Here is a 20,795-nt window from a genome sequence, read left to right as displayed (position 1 = left end):
CGCAGCAAAGTTCTCCGGAGAGGCTGCGGGGCCCGGCTCGGAGCGCTCCCTTCGCTGCTGCAGCCTTGCCTTCCCCGAGCGAGGCCGGCGGGGTGTGTGTGTATGTGAGAGCGAGTGTCTGCCTGCGTGTGTTTTATCCCTCCCTCTTTCCCCTCCCTCCCTGCCTCCCGCTCCCTCACTCTAATGTGTGATCTGGAAAGCTTATAAAAGCCTGATGTAATCCTTAATGCAGCCCCTGGCTACACAGACTGGATCTAGACGCACAGAGCGGGAGAGCGAGCGGAGTGGAAATTAAACAGAGGGAAAGCCAAAAAAAAAAAACCCCTAAACAAAACAAAACAAAAAAACCCGTAGACAGACCTAGCGGATCTTAACCAAACCATCTTTCCGGGGAAGATCTTCGCTGCTGGGAAAGCTACCGCTGAACCTTCCTTTATTTTTTTGGTAGAAGACTCGCTTGTCTCATTGGATCTAATCAGGTGTTGGATTTTAATTGTGGTTTCCCCGCTCTACTAAGGATTCCTCCACAAGGCTTTTATTTATTGGTTCCCGCTTTTCACTCCCAGCCGCCTTGCTGCAGAGACGCCAAAGGTATTTTTCTTGTCGTTTCTTTTTAAAGACATCAGAGTTAAATATTTTTAATAAGGGAGCGAGTTGGGGGTGGGAGGAGCGGGTCAGCTACCGCGCTGTGTCACTCTTCAGGACTGCACATGGGGCCAAATGTGGGTTTGGCTGCCCCTGGATTTGTTGATGGTTTCCACTTGGAATATGACAGAAAGGGGGAGCAGGATATAAGCTAGAAAGTCCATCAGGTAAAATTATTTCTTGTTTATTAGGGTACGGGGGGGTGGCGAAAGAGACGGGCACTTAGTCGGTTTGTTCTTCTTTGGATGCTGCGCGGGGGCTTCTAATCATTGGAAGGAAATGAAAAGCCGGACCCGAGAATGAGAAAATGCCTGTGGTTTCCTCCTGAACCAGACCCGGAGATCTTATCCACCCCTTTTCTCTCTCCTCGCCCCTTTTTCTCCCTTCGCTTCAGATCGAAAACCAAATCGTCTTACCTTCGCTTCGAAGTTTTTTAGTTTTTGCAGGCGCGGGTCCTGTGGGTAACACAAGTGCGGTGGAAAATATACAAAAAAGTACACGCAGCTCCCGGGGAAATGGTAAACTCTTCCATAGGGATGCTTTTTTGGGGAGGGGATGTGAAAGCAAACAGCTGGAGGGGGGGGGGGGAAGAGAGAAAGGAAAAACTCGCCCCATTCAGAGATTTTCCCCAGTGCTGCAAAGCCAGCGTGGTGGAAAGCGCAAAGTGGCAGGGAGCTCTGGGTTGTGCAGAGACGCAGGTTTCAAGCGGACATGCCCCGGACCGTGTTTAGTCTGCGAGGTTGCAAAACAAAAGTGTCTGATGGAATCGCGGTTGTGTTGACGCACCGCCTGAGTGAGTTGTGTTCCCTCCTCACCATCTCGCTCTCCATTAGAGTTTGGTGAGCCACCCACACCTTCTTTTTTTTTTTTTGCTGTTTGGTTGTGTGGATCATTATCGCTGCAGGCAATTATGTGAAAGGAGCAGCCCTCTCCTGTCTCTCTGTCTCCAAGGTATTGCCCATCCCCAGCAACACATCCCACCTTCGAGAAAATTGTCCTAGGCATAGCGGCAGATCAAAGCTCCCCCATTCCCCAGTGCGGCTGGAGAGAGACCCCCCTTCCCCTTCCAGTGTTTTCACAACCAGCATGAATTAGCCAGCACTGTGAAAAAAGAAGACTCCGTCAAGGATGCTTAATTATTAGGCACCTTGCTCTAAATCACCCCGTGTGGCAATTCACAGCAGAATGGTTCGCCCCCTCCCTCCGCCGCCCCCTTCCCCTTTAAAATCTATTTCACTGCGTGGCATTCCGTGCAGGAGACGCTATGATGGGGATGGATCATACAGAGCTATTTCAGCCATGGCACTTCGATGGCAATTAGGAAACGGAAGGCGGAGGATCAATCTGGACTTCCCCAGCAACGTCCAACCCGCTCCACTCCAAGCCCCGGCTCCCAAGAGGCGCAAGCAGGATAAACAATGGCCCGGGTCTGAAATAAACTCCGAGAGGTAGCTGGTACTTTGTATTGACTGGCGCGCAGGGAGGCGAACGCACGACTCAGTGCCTGGCCCCACTGGCCCCAGCTCGTGCGCAATAACGCGGGTGGATGAATGGCAGCGAGGGATGGGAATATCCAGGCAAGGGCAGGGGGGAGGAGGGTATAACCGAGCAGCCTAGAGAGTTTCAAATTCTCCAGGAACAGAGCTCAATGGAAAGGGTGGCCGGCGGGGGGGAGAGAAGCGCAAAGCTCATCCAGGCTAAATCCTGCCTGGGCAACGGAGCGATTTCCACCGGTTTTCTGTTGTGGGGCCAACAGGGAGACCGCTGGAAGCTCTCGGTACACGGCAACCCCCTTCACCCCCCCCCCCCCCGCCCGTATTCCTTCCCTCCGCCTTTACCTGTTGATTATTTATTGTATCTCAAGCGGCAGGTGCAGCGTTCGCCGTGACCCCCGGCCGGCTGGGGAGGGGACCCTGGCGACCTTAATGAGGGCAGAGCAATGAGGGGCTATTAGGAAAGGCGGCCACCGGCGTGGGGCTGCGAGGGGGGGGGGGGTAAAGAGAAAACGGATCAGCTGAGAGATGAGCCTGGAAGCTTCATCCCGATGGGATTGGAGGGGGTGGGAGGAAGCCTGGAGGATGGAAAGGCAACAACTCCTCCTCCCTTCCCTCCCCCCCCCCCAGTCCAATGTATATGACATGGATTCATGGAGCGGGGTCCTGTAGCGCTTACTCCGGCTGCCATCCGGATTCTCCGGGCCAGCTCCGCGCGGAGCGTGTTCCGTGCCAGCCCTGTAAGTCTTTGGCTCCGGGTGCTGCTGCGAATCGCAGCGGCGGGTTAGCTGGGGAGGGGAGGGGGGAAGGCGAAGGACGGGGCGCGATTTCCATAATCCTTTGGCGGGGGGAGAGAGGGGAGAGTGAACCGCTTTCAGAATCCGGAGCGGTGGGTCCCCCGGTGGAGCTACCCAAGCCGCGGGCAGCGATCGCGTTTCGCTGCCCCCTCAAGGAGCAGGGATTTAACCCCCCCCCCCCCAGCTGTTCCACGCCGAGTGCGCATGAGGCCTCCCAAACTTACTTCACTGCGGAGGGGCTCCCTGCACGGAGCGGACCCCCAGCAGCGGGGACTCCTGCGGGGCCTCACCTGCGATGAGACGCTCCCTGGGCAATTCGGATCGAGCAGCCTCTGCAGGATCCCAGCTCCCCTGCGAGCCCCCCTCCCTTCCCCAGAAAGCCCCCGGCGGGGCTGGAGCGGGCTGCGCTCTTCCCCCGGGGCTAGGTACCCGGGAAGGCTACAAGCTGATGCTTCTGGATCTCTCTTCGTGGCGGCCCGTGGTTAAGGGGTTGCCCGGGCGGGAGCGAAGCCCCCTCAGCACCCCCACAGATAAAGACTCCCCCTCTCGAGTTCGAAAGATGGGGAAACTGAGGCAGGGGCCGTAAATGAGTCCTCAGGGCTTTGCGTTCTCCAGACGCCTCAGATTGGAGGGGGAGAGATGGGTCCCAGCCCGCTGTGAGCGAGCTAAAGGCATCTGCGCGGAGCCCCCAGCATCCCCCCCCCCCAAAGAAAAAAGCCACCTGCTTTGTCACTCCCTGCCTTTGGTCTCAAGAGGGACACGCAGCTGGGAACATGTCACCTAAGCTTGGGAGGAACTGCAAGGCGCCTGCCTGCTTTTCCCTGCCTCCCTCCGTAAGCCCCCTCGGGAAGAGACGGTTTGTTTTTTGAACCGAGCTAAGAACCCAGCCAAATCTTCAATTTCTAACCCACTTTAGCAAACCACACCGGGGATTTACCATGACCAGGGGTTAACTCGGGAAGGATGATTACAGGCTCCCGCATTTAATACTGCACAGCTCCAGATAAATATGTATATGTTTGGCAGGGGAGGAGGGGACGAGGTTGGTAGATCCATTTTCCCCCTTTCTTGCTGCAAAGGACCGTGGGTCACAATCCCCCTTCGTGCTGCCTTCAGTGGATTTACACTTCGGATGGGTTTGGCCCTGGCTGTGCTTGGTGTCTGTTTGGCTGTCTCTAAAACTCTTTCCGATGACACAGAGTGAGAGAGAGGTGGCGCTAGCGGCTCAGAGATACTCCACTTAGGCCTACTTCTCACTTTTTTTAAGTTAAATACCACTAAAGAATTGGTTCTTTTCCTGCACTTAAAAAAAGGGAGAGAGAGAGAAGGAGGAGGAGGAGGAGAGCTGGAAATGCAAGAAGTAAGTCTTCAAAACCTCCAGCGACAGAGATAATATGAAAGGCGATTTAATTTCCCCTCCCCCCTATAAAACATTTCCTTCCCAATTCAGAGATTTTTCCTGACGCTGTGCAATCAACCATTTCTCCCCTTCCGGCATTGCCTGGGTTTGAACATCAGCTTGGAAAACAGAGACTCTGGTCTGATTCTTCTCCTGGGTGAAGCCAGGCTGTCTGAGTGGCAGGGCTCTCTAGCTGCATAACAGGCAGTGCATAGATTTCATATCCAAGCCAATTAACTGAGCATGTGTCTGACCAGGGCCATGGATTCTGTGTTTACTGTCTCCCTGCTTACTTCCCCGCCCATGTCTGAAGATGCTACCTATGCAATGGATAAACTGCAGTCAGATGGAAAGGAGGAAGCATGTTTTGGGGCCACTGGTGCAGAGGCTTACTCAGCTGAGTAACTTTACTCACCTAAGCAATCCAGTTACTCATGGGTGCAAATGTTTTGCAGGAATCGTACCTTTATTTTCTTCATGGGGTGTAGATGCTGCTGGTGGTAAAGAGGCAGAATTCTCTTCCTGGGCAAGGCTAAAATCAAATGCATTTTTTTTCTTAGAAATGCAGATGTGTTCAGGGTTATTTTTGTTTTTAGTGTGCAAACGAATTTGCCTTCTATGAAGGCAGAAGTGGGGAAGCTATGAAATTCCTCTTCCTCTGACAAGCCCGTGCCCACCTGTTGCTGGGTATAGGAATGGCTAATTAATTAGCCGCAGAAAATCCACAAATGAATCAAAGACTTTTCCTGGGCTTCTTGGGTGCTCAAACCTCTCTTGCTTGATCTCCAGGGGTGAGCCAAGAGAGCAGGGTTTTTGCCCACTTGCAGGGGGGGAGGGGGTGGGTCTGAATGGTCCCTTTGAAGGCACCTTCTTGTAGGCAAAAGCTAAAGTAAACACATAGCAATGTGAGTCTTAAAAAAAACCCCAACAAACCAAAAGTAAAAGGTTTGGCAGCTAGCCCGGTGATTTGTAGCAAACAGTCTCTATTGATCGGACTGCATTATATGGAACTAGCACAACATGTCTGCAGACAAAGTGCTGTGTGCTATCTGACAGCAGGATGCATCAGCTCCCAAGCCCGCCAGAGCTCTCTCTTTAGAAAGCCTTGCTTTTGTGCATTGGGGAGACCACATTTTAGAACCCCTCTGCTCCCTGTGCACCCGGCTTGCCTGGTGAGCCATGTTTGCAGGGGGTGTTGGGCAGGTGGGTGGAGATAGAACAGGCGACACCGGAGACAGGAGTTGCAGGTGAGTAGCTTGGATTCTAGGCCCCATTAGACTGCTTTTTACCCTTCAGCTCCTCTTACTCTCCTGGTCCTTGAGCACTGCACTGCTGTGGCAAAGCCATCATAATTCTGCTCTCTAGGATCTTCTGCTTCTCCAGTAGGGGGTGTCCCAGACATAGTGCACCCCTGAATTGTCTTGCGATAATTCTGTTTTCAGGCCTGAAGCTTCCTCCACACCTGGTTTGCTAACAGCACCAGTGTATTCAAGATTGCACGGTGGTCTCATGTTGCAGAGAAGCAGTCATGTGGCGCAAGACTGAAGCCACCAGTCTCTCCTTATGTGTCCTTTGAACAAAAGTCCTTGCTGTTCTGGAGGGAGTGAAAACTTGTTATGGGCTGAGCTTGCCTTTGCCAAACTGAAGTGGGGACACACCCTTTGTTTAAGATAGGTGAAAGGCATGGGTAAGGGGCTGAGCCCCAAACAAGATCTAATAGAGACTGCCCAGTAACGAGCGACCCCATTGCAGGGGTTCCACAGGCTATTGTAGCCAGGGGTATGTGGGAGTTTTTTATTGTTGGTTTTTTTGGTGAGAGAACACACAAAAAGTGAAGCCAGAGAGAGGCAAGAAAGCCATGTGGCTATCATGTTTAATGGGCTTTAATTAACAGGGTTTTTTTTTCCTTTTTTCCCTTTCTTTTTATTCCCCCTTTCCCCTCTTTTTCTGCTTTATATTTCAAACTCTGGGCCCCTTGCTCCATATTTGTTATCCAAAGAAGTGGGCTGTGCCCACGAAAGCTCATGACACTTGTATTGATATATTTTTGTTAGTCTCTGGCTACATTTACACAGCGGAGCCATTTCGGGTTACCTTCAGTAAAATCTGAATAGGCACTCAGGTATGAAATATACTTGGAATTTTATAAAAGAGAATTAGCAACAAATTAGGACCCTCCAGACAGACTGTTTATCGCTGTATCTTGGTCTTGCAAATTACTTACAGATAATCTATGAGCAAGGGTTTTATATTAGTTTGATTACTCTGAGATAATCTTTTATGTTGCTCCAGGAAGCCCTCAGAAAATAATAAAAAAAAGATAATATTTAAAACCAGGGGACTGCTTGATTGGTGATTTCATCTCCCAAAGACACACATCACTGCCTCCTTTATGAAAATTTAAATTGGTTACCTCTGTTGGAGAAAATGAGAGATTATTTGCTGATTTTTTGGGGGGGAGGAGGTAGAGTGAGTTTTCCTCCATTACCCCCCTGTGTTTTCAAAATTAAACCAGAGGGAGGTTTTTTTCTTTTTCACTGTCTTCCTTTTTTTCTGTGAAATGCTTTCAGAAGCTTTGTTCAGGAAGTGGCCAGCTGACCTGAAATGAGTGATAGAGCTCTTGACCCATGTTGTCTATGAAGTCATGTGAGATCTGTGGGGCAACATGGCATGAAAGATGGAAATAGTATTTTGAGGCGGATTAAATACAGAGCTCCTGAGATGAAATTGTACTTTACCCCATCAAAGTGAAAATTTGGTGTAACCAGTCTACACCCTTTTCAATAGGACCGTGTTCCAATATCACACAGTGAGATGTAACATTCCATTCTGGTGGTATTGGAGCGCTTAATATACAGGCACCGTGTTCAGAGCACAAGAAGAGCACTCAACCTGTTAGAGTGAAATGTCTATGCTATGCCAACAGGTGGAATTGAACACCGGAGCCTTGCTCATGAGCTTCATGAGCCTCTACCATATGTGCTAAGGCTGTAGAGGCAGGCTCATTATTCTCTCTGTAAGTGGTCTCAATACCATTAGCTGGGACAGTGAACCACACCCAGAAGATGCATGGATTATACCTATTATAGACAGAGGTCCAGAACCAGGGTGTTGACTTCAGTAGAGTTACTTCATGGATGAATGTGGCCCAAGAAGTTGACAGTAGCTCTAGGAACATAATGTCTCAGGGTATGTCTAGACTACAGGGATTTTTTGAAAAAGTGGCCTTTTTATAAAAAATATCTTTACCTGTGTCTAGACTGCTGCCGCATTCTTTTGAAAGTAAATTGAAAGAACGCGGCAGTTTTTTTCAACTGCAGAAAACCTTGTTTTCCGAGGAAAAACGCCTTTTTTTGAAAGTGCTCTTTCGAAAAAAGGCGCTATGTAATACAAACTGTGCTTTTTTGAAAGAGAGCATCCAGACTGCCTGGGTGCTCTCTTTCGAAAAAGCAGCTTGCTTTTTCGAAAGTACTGGTTGTAGTCGAGACGCTCTTTTTTGAAAGTATCTTTCGAAAAAGCCTCTTTCGAAAGAGGCTTGCAGTCTAGACGTAGCCATAGAGTTTAAGGCCAGAAGGGACCACTGGATCATCTCAGCCGACCTCCTTTATAACATAGGCTACCAACCTCAGCTAGCCCCTGTACACTAAACCAGACCATTGAAATAACAACCAAATATTGCTACCTACATCATGTGCCACAGACTCCCACAATGGCAGGGAAATGATTCAATGAGAGATGCCTAGATCATGCTTGCAAGTGACCTACAACCAGATATAGAAGGAGGAAGGAGATAAAACCAATGTGACACTGGGGGAAATTTTTTTCCTGCCCCGACGTATGGCCATCAATTAGACTCTGAGCACGGGAGCATCAGCAATCACAAAGCAACAGCACTGCATGCCGCTGTAGATATTGTTGCCGAACGATTCTTCAGAAATGTGTATGTGTTAAGCTAGGGTTTGGAAGGCATCTCTCATGTCACTTCATTCAGTCTCCAGAGTTCCGCATTCCATTATTCCTGTCCATGTGCTTCTGCCTTCTGGTCTCTGCTTCTGCTCTCAGATTGTCCTTGACTGCCTGGAAATTCATCCTCATTTTCAAGATTAACTCAGTTTTGACATTGTGCATGGCCGATGCCCGTGGCTCCTTTTTTGTGGAGAGAATCCCGCATTGCTAGGGGAGGCAACCTGGTCCCTGTGCTTAGAGCTCAGACGAGGGCATAGAGAGACCTGGATCCCAGTTGCTGGGGTGCTACTGCCTTTCAGGGTGCAGTGAGGTTGATCACTTAAGCCTACAATTGCAAAATCATCCCCTAGGTTTGGGTACCAATCTTGAGAGTCTCATAAGGCCTGATGCTTAGAGAGGGTGAGCTCCCATTGATGCCACTTGGCAGTGGAGGTACTCAGCCCCTCTGATAATCAGGCCTTAGGTATCACAGACTGGGAGTCTAAACATTGATGTGGCCTAGATCAGTGGACGCTTAGGGTACGTCTAGACTACAGGCTTTGTCGACAAAGAGTGTCTAGACTGCATCTAGTTCTGTCGACAAAACAAGCCGCTTTGTCGACATGAGAGTGTAGACACAAAGGACAGTGTAGATGCAATAACGCCTTCCGTCAACAGAACTCTGTTGACAAAAGGTGTTATTCTTTGTAGAATGAGGTTTACCACCATTGACAAAACTGCCGAGTTCTGTCGACGTTATGTCGACAGAACTCGGCGGCAGTGTAGACGCAGGTATAGTTTTGTCGACAAAAGTCCACTTCTGTCAACAAAACCCTGTAGTCTAGACACACCCTTAATTTAGACTGGCCACTTTGAGAATCAGTGTTTCCCTCCATAAAATGGGGAATGGTGGGCTACATTCTTCCTCATTATCTCTCCATTTACCTTGCTAGAGTGCCACCAGAGAGGAAGACAAGTTTCAGAGAGGTAGCCGTGCTAGTCTGATCCATCAAAACCAACAAGGAGTCCTGTGGCACCTTCGCCTTGGTCCATTCTAGGGAGCTATTTTGAAGTAAACCCCCTTATTTCGAAATAACAAGCAGAGCATCCACACTACCAAGCCCGTTATTTCGAAATAATGGGCTGCTTATTTCAAAATCTGTACTCCTGCTTTCCTCGGGTAAAAAGCTTATTTTGAAATAGTTATTTCGGGAGTTGTTATTTCAAATGTAGTTAGTTTGAAATAATTTCTGAGTGTAGACATGCCTTTAAAGAATAACAGACTTATGCCCTAATAAATTTGTTAGCCTTTAATCTGCCATGGGACTGCTCATTGTTTTTACCAGGGACGAATTTGTCCAAGTGATATTTTGAGATCCTCGGATGGAAGGTACCACCTTATCAGAACACATGAATTTACTTTATCCCATTAACATGCTTCCTTTAGCCATTCCTCTCGGGTCCTGTTCTGTCGCCTCTCTCAGTCTTTATCATCTTGATACCTCTTTTATGAAAACAAAAGGTGCTAAAACAGGGCACATTATTCCATGTACTAGCTAGCTGCTCCTCCTCTGCCTTCCAGACTGGCTCTGTATAACCCTTTTCAAAGCCATCTCACTCAGGAATCATTTGCTCTAATTCTATACATTAGCTAATAGCCCACACCCTTTTTCTTTGCACATTACTCAGGCAGGAGTAGGAGTCAGTTTCAAGTTCCCTTATTAAGCAAGAGTGTCCTTTCTTTGCAACATACATCCATTGGTTCCTGGCACATTCGCTTCCTTCATCAGGTCAGAATTCCTTCCTAAGGGAATTTGTTTTGATGGGCTTGCTTGTGTTGAAAGCCCTGTTGATGGATGGATTTACTGCACAGGTTTGTTGGCTGTACAAGTCAGTTATTCATTAGATGTTGCCTTGCGGGGCTTGGATTTATGGTCGTGTTGCTTTAATCAGATATTTTATTGTCACCGATTTTGCCACCACACAAAATCTGAATAAATCAGCATGCACTTAAGCTGATCCTTTGAGTCTATTTCTGTACTGAGTGTGTGTCTTTGCTGAATGTTTCCTGTTCCTGAAATGCGCTGCTAATTCCATTGCACCACTCCATGCTAATCAGCACTACCTGACCGTTGCATTAGCGCACACAGAATGTTGTCCATACAGACGCTACTGTCCTGAAGACACCTGAGATGCGAGCCCTTGTCATTTCAGTGCTCCTATATTTCCCTGTGCCACCATACTTAAGCCTCTGCCAATGGGAAAGGAAAGCTTGAAAATCCTTTAATCAAGCACCAAGGGGAAGAGAAGCGAAATCTGATTTTAAGTAGCTGCACCGATGCCTAGAGCATTAAAGAGCTTGCCCTGCTAATCTTTACGTTTCAGATGTTGTGCTACAATCAAATCAGTCCTATCGAGCTGAACCGCGGGTTAATCGCTGATGGAAAACTCTCCGTGTCTGTGCTCAGGAAGAAGGGAATGGAGGAAGTGTGTAGCATTGTGGAGTTCACTGCCTGCTCACCACACATGGGAGAATGTAGGAGGACTCCAGTTTCTGTGGGCACCTTCACCAGTGTAGCAAGACATAGTTGCACCGGCAGGACCCAGAGATTCAAGAGAAGCAGGGAAGAATAATCACATTGGACAAATAGTTAGCCACCAGTGATGGTTTAGGGTCAGTATGGGATGACATCTCTAATTGCAGTGATTCTTGCTGCTGTGAAAGAGGTTGGACTGAATTCTGTATTAAGATCTGCGAGGGTATTTTGGCCAAGTCCTCCTGAGCAGTGTTCCCTGTTCGCGGAGTGCTCGAGCAGCCAATCAGGAGAGATCCAAATACTTCCAAGCTGATTAGCAGAGCACTTACAGCTAGGTTTTGTTTCTGCTGGTGGTGCACATGCCTTGGTGGACAGAGGAAATTTATTCCGCACATGCATGGAAAAAATCTGCACGTGGGTAGAAAAGATTAGAGGGAACATTGCTCCTGAGTTGTTCCTCTGCTGTACCAAGTGGGAACAGCGTGCCCTTGGGAGACCATAGTGTAGTAAGACAGCCATTCCAGGACTGTGAAGTCTTGGTTAGACTGAGGCAGACCATGTTGGGTCATGTGAGGCATTATTGGCTATGCTGCAATTCATATAGTTGCAGTCCTATAGAGTGGATTGACAGTGGGTGTTAGTAGAGACAAGGCCCGACTTAGGCTGCCTAATTCCCCTCAGGTGTGGCCTCGCTGGTTAACTGGCCCTTAGCTGCCCAGCTGTGCCATTAGCCCTTTATCGGCTAGTGCGGACACAGCATTCCAACCCCAGTCTGTTCACTGCAGTCAACTCCTGTCTGTTCCTTGATACAAGGAGACTACAGGCATATCCCATACAATCAGTTTATTTCTGTGGAGGAGGGAACTGGTGGGGTTTGGCCCTTCCAAATTTCTAATGTTTCCTTTATTTATTTACTAGAAGACTTACCCGGCATTGCCTGAGTCCTTCAGGGCAGGGCCTTGGGAATGTGGGGGGAGTGTGCAGAAGGCTGGGGCCCGGGGCTGTTCTCTCTCCCACTCCGGAAGGGGGATAAGGATTTGGGTCAAGGGGGATACTCACTTCGGCCATGTTTACACGAGGAAATTATTTCTAAATTACTAAATTCGGCTTAGTAACTCCCAATTTAACAAAATCAAAATAGCGTGTCTACACTATGGGAAAGCCTCAAAATTAGTCTGAGGCAGGCTCCGTTAATATGGATGTGCTACCTCAGACTTAGAACCCCGGGAAGCACTGGGGAGTAATTAGTTCTAATTACTCTGGGGAGTAATTATTTCAAATAGTAGCACTGGAGCATCCACACTACCGCGGCTTCGAAATAACTATTTTGGAATTAGCATTACTCCCGATGAAAAGCAGGAGAACAGATTTTGAATTAAGCAGCCCATTGTTTCGAAGTAATAGGCTTGGTTGTGTGGATGCTCCACTTATAAATTCGACCTAAATGGGGTTATTTCGAAATAACTCCCTAGTGTAGACCAGGGTTCAGTGTGCTGGCAAGCAAGATGGTAAGTGCCATTTGTGGAGTGGCTGCCCCCCGAGGACACCCTGCAGGATTGCTCTCCCGTGCTGGCTCGCTGCCCCTTATGGCCACTCTCATATTGCATCCCTCAGAACAGCAGTCCCTCCCTTTGCATGTTCTGGAAAACAGTCCTTTTTTGGGGGCAACCAGTTCTCCTGGCACAACCCAACCTGGACCTTGCTTTAAGTTTGAAGAAGAAGCTGGATACCAAATTTGTTGGCTCTAGCTCTTACAATTTAGGAGGAGTTCTTGAACAAATGGACTTGCAGACAGACACACAGACAGACACACACACTCTGAAATGTATATAGAGATATACAGCATCACTTAATAAACGCTATGGAATGGACATAGGAACATAAGAACAGCCCTACTGGACAAAGGCCCTGTAGCCCAGTGTCCTGTCTTCCCACAGTGGCCAATGCCTGAAGCCCCAGAGGAAGTGAACAGAACATGGAATCATCCAGTGATTCCTCTCCTGTCATCCATTTCCAGCTTCTGACAGAGGCTAGGGACACCATTCCTACCCATCCTGTCTAATAGCCATTGATGGACCTAACCTCCATGAATTTATCTAGTTCTGTTTTGAATCCTGTTATAGTTTTGCTTTTCACAACATCCTCTGGCAAGGAGTTCCACAGGGCTGCCATTTCAGATTTTGGTAGGGGGGGGATACCTGTGTGTGCCCTGAGGGGGTGGGAGGAAGAGAGTGAGCGCATGGGGCAGGGAGCAGACTGAGGACAGCAGCTTCCACAGTGTTACTGAGCATGCTCAGTATAAGTCAAGCAGCAAATTGGGGAGGGGGCATTGCAATTGCCCTTCCCGTACACACATATCACCTCTTACTAGAGCTGCTAAGGCACTGGAAAATGCTATTTTTGGCAGATAACTTAGCAATTAGCTGACAGGAGCACTGTATCTAAATCCTATATAAAAGAAAGAACATTAAAATAAATATTAGACTCACTCAGCTCTAATCTTAACATTCTGACTTCTTGTGGTAAGTCCATTATGAGACACAATTTTAATGTATATTCTTACTTACTAATGAAAGAGAGCAAGCGAACGAGCGAGAGAGAGAGATTGACAGGACTTCTGGGCTCTAGCTCAACTCTGGAAGTAGAGTGGGGTCTAGCGTGTTACAGTCCAAATGCAAATCCCAGCAACACAACAGCACAACACTCATTCCTGCTCTCCCACCCCTATTTTTTAAGTACTTGGCAATAGTTTCATGATGATCTAAGAATCCTTCAATTACTTAAATGGCCAGTCTTTTGTTATTCTTGATCACCTGCCTCCCTCTGTTTATAACAAACTCCCTGCCTCAAAGACATAGCTGCAAGCCGCTCAAACTCTGTTGCATTTAGGAACTGCCTCTGGAGCCAGGGCATGCAGCTTTAAGCCGACTTCAAATATGAAATCCAGGGGGCTCAGACTTTGGGGGCGGGGGGGGCTACTGCACAGTTGAGTGTGTGTTAAGAAATACTTCCTTTTGTTTGCTTTAAACCTACTGCCTTCATAGCCCTCATCTGCATGCAGAGGGGACATATAATCACTACCCTAAAGGGATGTCTCTTTGTATGCTTTGGAAGTTGACATGATGGGACAAGGAACTTAGGCAGCCTTCTTGGCAGAGAGAACACAGCTTTATGAGGCCAGAGCTACACTAAAGGGGAAGGTTGACTCAAGATACGTGACTCCAGCGATGTTAGTTACATAGCTGGAGAATACGTACCTTGATCTGAGGTTCCCCACCCTCCCTACAACAGGAGCAAACGGTCTCATTGGTTTGCCTTACTCCCTGCAGTGCCCTCGGAGTTTGATTTAGCAAGTCTTAAATAGACCCACTAGCTGCATTTGTCACAACTGCATGTCAGCACAAGTCCATGCTGTGTCAAGGTGCTGCCTCTATCTATGTAAGTACCAACTAAACCGAACTCCAGAAGATTGATCGTGGCAGCATCGATCTTCCCTGGACTGTAGACATGGCCTGAGCCTGAAAGGTATCATGAACTAAAGTGCTGGACCAGTTGGTACTTATAGAGATAGATGGAGCCAGTGCTTTGGCCCAGCACGAACGTGTGTGGATATGCAGCTGTGACAAATGCAGTTAGTGCCTGTGCACATGTCCCCTCCTTGTGACTGCCCTCTCCGGGGATAAGAGTCCACTCCTTAGAGCCATTGGAGTTTCTCCTTTAGCTGTGGAGGGGTGGGAGCTAACACTTGTGCTGATGGTTCTAGGTACGATCCCCTTGTGGGGGACTGTATATAAGCAGCTGTGACGCATTACCCTCCCACCTTCCCTAGTGTCGTTGCTATAGACAACAGAAAGCTCTCCCCGGGACTCCCTGAGATCGCTGCCGCAAGAAGTTGCAGGCTAGCATCTCAGCAGGGAAGTGGGGTGCAGAAGCACCTCTGTGAAACTAGGCAAACCTTCCAATCCATTTATCAAAGCGCCTGAAGTTCCAATATCTAAGCAAGTGATAAATACTGAGCATGGACTGTTAATCTGTGTCCAGCACGTTTTAATAGCTAAAGACAGTTTTACATTAAAAAAAAATCCTATATACCTTGTACTGACCCAATGGCTTCTGCCAACTTCTGGGCATTTTTTTAAAATGGTTTTAGTTAACAAGATAGTCCAGGATTTTTAATTCTTAAAATCAAGACATTTCTGCTGCTGGCAGAACAGCTGTTCATGATGTGAAATGTGGAGAGGAGGAGTAGGAGACAAACCATCCCTTTAGGGGTGTCATGGCTCTGTCCCCACTCTGGCCTGATAAATGCAGAAGTGGGGGCCAGCAAGTGTACCCCAAAGCCTTATCTACCAGGCTTTGGTATAAACTTCCCCCCAAGATCTTAAAAACCTAGATCTTGGGAATAAAACTTCCGCTGCCACCACCCAAATGTTGATAAAGAAATCAGGGGAAAGATCATTTGGGAAATCTTACCCCTAAAATAAAAATCAAGGCACACAATTAACCACTGCCAGGTTAATAAAAAGAAAAGAAAGAACCTTTATTATTACAACAATATTCCTGTTGCAAACATAATGACTAGATAGGGAGGTAACAAAATATACTCATGGAGAAACTCCATGGGCCTAGAACTTAGTTACAAAGAAAAGCTAAAACATCTTTTAAGCAGTGCCAGATCTCAGATCCCATACCCAATCCATAACACAATAAAACCTAACGAAACTACCTAAACTTTATCCTACTTACAGAAAATGAAGAATGGTGTCTTGGAGAGAGAGAGAGACATGCTTGTCCCTCTCTGTAGCTGCAGAGAACTCTCTCTCAGGGACAAAAGGGAGAAAGGAAAAAAACCCAAATTCCTTTGTCCCAGTTTGAAAAGTCCCACCTACATTCCTATTTGTCACTCCACCTGGCTAGGTGTAGTTAACCCCTTAATCCCTAGGCTGCTGGCTAACCCTCATAATCATGACAAGGGGGTTATGGGAAATCCCAATGCACTGCCTGTTAGCTGTGGGATTCAGTTAATCAAAATAAAAAGTAAGGCTAAAATAATAGAATTAAGAACATAAGAACATAAGAACGGCCGTACTGGGTCAGACCAAAGGTCCATCTAGCCCAGTATCCTGTCTGCCGACAGTGGCCAGCACCAGGTGCCCCAGAGAGGGTGGACCGAAGACAATGATCAAGCGATTTGTCTCCTGCCATCCCTCTCCAGCCTCTGACAGACAGAGGCCAAGGACACCATTTTATCCCCTGGCTAATAGCCTTTTATGGACCTAACCTCCATGAAATTATCTAGCTTCTCTTTAAACTCTATTATAATCCTAGCCTTCACAGTCTCCTCTGGCAAGGAGTTCCACAGGTTGACTACACGCTGTGTGAAGAAGAACTTTCTTTTATTAGTTTTAAACCTGCTACCCATTAATTTCATTTGGTGTCCTCTAGTTCTTCTATTTAGGGAACTAATAAATAACTTTTCTTTATCGGCCCTCTCCACACCACTCATGATTTTATAGACCTCTATCATATCCCCCCTCAGTCTCCTCTTTTCTAAACTGAAAAGTCCCAGTCGCTTTAACCTCTCCTCATATGGGACCCGTTCCAAACCCCTAATCATTGTAGTTGCCCTTATAGAATACTAGAACAGGAAGGGATCTTGAGAGGTCAAGTCGAGTCCCCTGCCCTCACTGCAGATCCAAGGACCATTTAGATCATCCCTGATAGATGTCTCTCCAACCTGCTCTTACATATCTCCAGTAATGGAGTTTCCACAACCTCCCTAGGCAATTTTTTACCACCCTGACGGAGAGGAAGTTTTTCCTAATGTCCAACTAAACCTCCCTTGCAGTTTAAGCCCACTGCTACTTGTCTTATTATCAGAGAACAAGGAAAACAATTTTTCTCTCTCCTTGTAACACCTCTTTAGATATTTGAAAACAGCTATCATGTCCCTAATAAACCATCCTGTTAGTCTTTAAAGTGTTGCATAGTCCTGTCTTTTGTTTCAGCTAGACCAGACTAACAGGGCTGCATCTCTATCACTATGTCCCCTATCAGTCTTCTCTTTTCCAAACTAAACAAGCCCAAATCTTTAAGTCTTCCCTCATAGCTTGTACTTTCTATACCTGTAATCATTTTGTTGCTCTTCTCTGGACCTTCTCCAATTTCTCCACATCTTTCTTGAAATGTGGCGCCCAGAACTGGACACAATATTCCAACTGAGGCCCAATCAGGGCAGAGGAGAGCGGAAGAATGACTTCTCGTGTCTTGCTCACAGCACTCCTGTTAATGCAGCCCAGAATCATGTTTGCTTTTTTTTGCAACAGTGTCACACTGTTGACTCCTATTTAGCTTGTGGTCCACTATGACCCCTAGATCCTTTTCAGCAGTCCTCCTTCCTAGACAGTCGCTTCCCATTCTGTGTGTGTGAAACAGATTGTTCCTTCCTAAGTGGAGCACTTTGCATTTGTCCTTATGAAACTTCATCCTGTTCATCTCAGACCATTTCTCCAATTTGTCCAGATCATTTTGAATTATGATCCTGTCCTCCAAAGAAGTTGCAACCCCTCCCAGCTTGATATCATCTGCAAACTTAATAAGTGTGCTCTCTATGCCGATATTTAAATAATTGATGAAGATATTGAATAGAACCAGTCTCAAAACAGACCCCTGCGGAACCCCACTTGTTATACCTTTCCAGCAGGATTGTGAACCATTAATAACTACTCTCTGGGAACAGTTATCCAGCCAGTTATGCACCCACCTTATAGTAGCCCCATCTAAATTGTATTTGCCTAGTTTATTGGTAAGAATATCATGCAAGACTGTTTAAAATGCCTTACTAAAGTCTAGGTATCCCACATCCACTGCTTCTCCCTTACCCACAAGACTTGTTATCCTGTCAAAGAAAGCTGTCAGATTGGTTTGTCTTGATTTGTCCTTTACAAATCCATTCTGGCTGTTACCTATCAGGGAGCAGTGAGGTGGTGATTGTTGTTGCATATGGCTCTAAAGCATCCCTCTCTGCAGTCACTGGACAAATGCATGAAAGGGCCTCAGGTGTCTTTCTGCCTCCCACCCAGATTGGGTTGCACATTTTGCACGTAGAAAAATCAGGAGAAGGATGTTGAGGAATATTTGTGGGGAATCTGATCCCATGTTTTGAAATAGCTCTGTTCTGCAGCCTCCGTCAGTCACATTGACTCAGCTCATCCCATTGGACAATTGAGGGGAGAGGTAGGTTTTGTATCCTGCCTCAAGAAACTCAGAGTCCTGGTCTGAGCTACCGCCAGGCTGCAGACCCTCCACCAAAAGAGGTCTAGTTTGGTTACAGGTTGAAACTGTCTAGTTTGGCACTCTCTAGTATGGCAACATCTGCGGTCTGGCATGATTTGAGTTAGCCCAATGTACACTTACCATGGGTGTGGCCAAGTTTTCCGCGGTCCCATAAAGTTTGCTGACCGCCACCAATCCTGGCTCTTGGTGTTCTGTGCTGTTATTTGGCTCTAATTTACCCCTAAATGTTGTCTAAGGGTCCGTCTACGCTGCACCATTATTCTGGAATAACAGCTGTTATTCTGGAAAAACAATACTAGTATCCAACAGCAATTGTGTTATTCCGAAAGAAAATCGAAATAATGGAGGGCTTTTTCCGACATTTGTAAACCTCATTCCACGAGGAATAATTCCTCTTCTGAAAATGCTCTTTTGGAAGAGGGTGTGTGGACACTCCACTGTTGCTATGCTGAAATAACTCCTCACCAGGGCCATTCTAAGTTATTCCTCCCCAGTGCCTCCTGGGGCTCTAAATCGAGATAGCACGTCCACAGGAGGGGAGCCTGCCTTGGACTAATTTCAAGGCTTTGCTGTAGTGTGGACACTCTATTTCGAAATAAGCTGTTCCAGAAGATATCTTCCAGAATCGCTTTTTCCGAAATAAGCTTGCAGTGTGGACGTACCCAAAGAGCCCAGTAATCAGTGGAAGTGTTGTTAATGCTACTAGACAATATTGACCTCCTGTGGTTTGGCAAATTCTCTGAGTGGGCACTGGTCAGGTCCCGAGGGTGCTGGAGATTCAACCTGTAGAAGGAAAGAGGTCTGGTGGCTTATCACTTATGCTATGTCCAGACTGCAGGCTTCTTTCAGAAGAAGGTTTTCCGGAAGAGATCTTCCGGAAAAACTTCCGAAAGAGAGCGTCTACACAGCAAAAGTGCATCAAAAAAGCGATCTGCTTTTTCAAAAGATAGCATCGACACTGAATGGTCACTATCCCACATGTAAGCTGTGATTACTATGGATGGAATGCCCACCAGGGCACCTGTGCTTTTTCCTTTTTCCTTTTCTCGTGAAAGAACTCCCTCTTCCCCATCCACACACGCCTTTTTGCAAAAGAGCTCTTTCAGAAAAAAGATTTCTTCCCTGTAGAAAGAGGTTTACCAATGTCGGAAAAACCCCTCTGTTCTTTTGAAAAAAAAAAAATCGAAAGAACACGATTGCAGTGTGGACGTCAGTGAGTTTTTTTCGGAAAAATGGCCGTTTTTCCGGAAAAACTATGCAGTGTAGACATACCCCTAGATGGCCATCTCATTCCTTCTTGTCAAGCTACGGAACAGTGTATCTGAAGAGTGCCGCCTGAGAGCATGGAGCGGTTTTGGGTGTAGAGGGCTTCCCTGGATGACCTTAAGAGACAGGTCCCCCTGCACCAGCTCTGACCCTTTCCTAGCCTGGTCCTGCTGCCCTCCCTTTCCAAACTCTGCAGCTTGTGTGTTTGGTGCAAACTCAGAATCTGCATTTGAAGGCTGCTTGCCCCTGTGTAGCAGCACTGCTCTGGTTACTGATTGCACTGGGACATTATGCCCTCCTCTGCCGAGGAGTAAGCTGGGGAGCCAGCCCTTAGCTCAGAGAGGACCGCAGGGTCTCTAGCTCCCTCCCGACAGAAGGACTTGGCTGCAAGTTGGGAGCACAACTGGGCATCCGCCAGTTTCTCATCATGGCCCTGGCTTAACTGGCGGCTGCACCAATCTCTGTGCTTTGTGCCAGAGCAGCAGGCGTGAAGATCAGGGAGCGGGAAGGAGGGGGAGGCAAAGGACAGGATTTCCTGTCACTCTGATGCAGAACAATAATGGGAATGATCATTCAACAAGTGTCGGAGGGAGACGAGACGGCATTGGCTGTTGTCGGTGATTTGCAAGGCTCGGGCTGATTAGAAGCACAAACACTTGCAAACAGATGCTATCCTCACCCGGGCTACTAGGGCCCTGCTTGCCTTCTGACAGTGCTGTCTTGATAGAGGCCATGCATTGGTGAGAAGGTCTCAATGCAGGTCCCAGCAGACAAGAGAGAGGCCTGTATCTAGCTCAGGGGACTTAACAGCATACGAGGGTGATCCTGGCAGACCTTGGCTGTCTGCAGGCAGATTTGAACCTGGGACCTCTTGAGTTTAGAACATGCACCTCTACTGCATGAGCTAAAAAGAAGAGTGGACCTACTAGATGGGACAGGACCCCCACGTCAAGGAGGTGTGTGGCTTACACAAGCCTCTACCGTGATTCCTCCAACATAAGTTTGAGGATGTCAGGTCCAGGTGGTCTGTGACTCCCATGGGCCTATACCCCAGGTATGGGCTGAATTAATTGAGCCAGGACCGTGCTACTGGACCCCTGCAGCTGTTCTACCCTGGATTTTGAGCTTGCAAGCTAAGGGGGCGGGGTGCTTGGTTAGACCTTGGAGGAGCCTTCCAGGGGAAATTCCAAGGTATCCTAGGAAACTGTGTTGGCCATAGAGTAGATGGAGCGCCTCTTTCTCAGAGCCAGCACTGCAGAGCATGTTGGACTGCTACTAAGCTGTGTCTAGACTACATCCTATTTTCGAGAAAGGGATGTAAATTAGGCACGTCGATATTGCAAATGAAGCTGGGATTTGAATTTCCCGTGCTTCATTTATTTGCATAATGGCGGCTGCCACTTTTTTTTCGGAATGG

General features: G+C 47.5%; 1 protein-coding gene across 2 annotated transcripts in view; it reads left to right on the top strand.

Moving 5' to 3' along the window:
- Positions 1-239: 239 nt before the first annotated feature.
- Positions 240-20,795, top strand: part of ADGRB1 (adhesion G protein-coupled receptor B1) — a 423,364-nt gene continuing 402,808 nt past the window's right edge. Inside the window, exon 1 of one of the 2 annotated variants that reach the window (XM_075920015.2) lies at positions 240-591. The gene's annotated coding sequence lies outside the window, so the exon portion shown is untranslated. Of the gene's footprint in view, positions 592-2,760; positions 2,879-20,795 lie in introns of those variants that run through there. The other variant, XM_075920016.2, reaches the window with a different exon arrangement.

The sequence above is a fragment of the Pelodiscus sinensis genome, chromosome 2 (genome assembly GCF_052426305.1).
Source record: "Pelodiscus sinensis isolate ZL-2025 chromosome 2, ASM5242630v1, whole genome shotgun sequence".
Taxonomy (NCBI): Eukaryota; Metazoa; Chordata; order Testudines; family Trionychidae; genus Pelodiscus; species Pelodiscus sinensis.
Note: the sequence above shows the minus strand (reverse complement) of the source record. Positions and strands in the feature narration are given on the sequence as shown.